The following is a 1,529-nucleotide window of genomic DNA, read 5'->3' on the forward strand; positions in this document are numbered from 1 at the left end:
GGACATGCAGGCCAGGCTGCCCTGTAAGCCACGCCCCTTCATTTGCATCTCATTTGCATGCTCGTTGTTTGCGGTGGTTTGGTGGTGGTGCTCATCTTTTACAAAAATCCCGGAGTTTTCCCCCCAAAACGGCCCCAAATCGCCCCAAAATCCCCCAGATCTGTGCCTGGAAGTGGTGGGAGAGGTCTCATTAGCATGTCGTTTGCATAAGTTTGTAAAAGGTTCTCCCGGTGGCTCTAAATTGGCCCCAAATTCCCCCTTGAAATGGCCCGAAATTCCCCAAAATCGCCCCAAATTGCCCCAAAATGGCCCCAAAAATTACCCAAATCTCTTCCTGGAAGTGGTGGGAGAGTTCTCATTAGCATGTCATTTGCATAAGTTTGTAAAAGCCTCTCTCAGTGGCTGTAAATTGGCTCCAGAATCGCCCCAAAATGGCCCTCTCCTGGTGGCTGTAAATTGGCTCCAGAATCGCCCCAAAATGGCCCCAAAATCGCCCCAAATTGCCCCAAAATGGCCCCAAAAATTACCCAAATCTCTGCCTGGAAGTGGTAGGAGAGTTCTCATTAGCATGTCATTTGCATAGGTTTGTAAAAGCTCCTCTCGGTGGCTCTAAATTGGCCCCAAATTCACCCCAAAATGGCCCCAAAATCGCCCCAAAATTCCCCAAATCCCCACACAGAAGCAATTGGAACTTTCTCATTAGCATCTCATTTGCATAAATTCCCAAAACTCTTCCTGGTGCCTCTAAATTGGGCCCAAAATCGCCCAAAGTCCCATCAGATTCCCCCAAAATCCCTCCCAAATCCTCCAAATCCAGGCCGAAAATATTGTGTGTTTTCTCATTAGCATCTAGTTTGCATAAATTGGTAAAAGCTCCTCTCAGTGGCTCTAAATTGGCCCCAAATTCCCCCCCAAAATGGCCCCAGATTCCCCAAAAATGACCCCAAATGTCCCCAAAATGGCCCCAAAATTCCCCAAATTCCCCCCCAAAAGTATTTGGAACTTTCTCATTAGCATCTCATTTGCATAAATGCACGAAAGCTGCTTTTAGCGCCTCTTAAATGGTTCCAAGCCCCCCCAAAGTTGCCCCAAAATGGCCCCAAATTGCCCCAAAATTCCCCAAAGCCGCACCTGGAAGTGGTTGGAGCCTCCTCATTAGCATGTCATTTGCATAAATTTGTAAAAGCTTCTCCCAATGCCTCTAAATTGGCCCCAAATTCCCCCCGAAATGGCCCCAGAATCCCCCAAAATTCCCCAAATTCTTCCCAAATCCCCCCAAAACCACCCCAAACTCCCTCATTATCTCCCTAATTAACAGCTCATTTGCATAACCACCTGCAAAATTTTTTCCCGAATCCCCTCCCCACCCTCCCCCACTTCCCAAAACCAATTCCAGCCTCCCTAATTCCCATTTTTCCCCCCAAAATCTCCTAAATTCTTCCCTAAAACCTCCTCAAATCTCCTCAAAACCCCCCAAAATTCACCCAAACTCCCTCATTACACCCCTAATTAACACCTCATTTGCATAA

Source organism: Corvus brachyrhynchos, unplaced genomic scaffold (genome assembly GCF_000691975.1).
Source record: "Corvus brachyrhynchos isolate BGI_N302 unplaced genomic scaffold, ASM69197v1 scaffold214, whole genome shotgun sequence".
NCBI classification, from domain to species: domain Eukaryota; kingdom Metazoa; phylum Chordata; class Aves; order Passeriformes; family Corvidae; genus Corvus; species Corvus brachyrhynchos.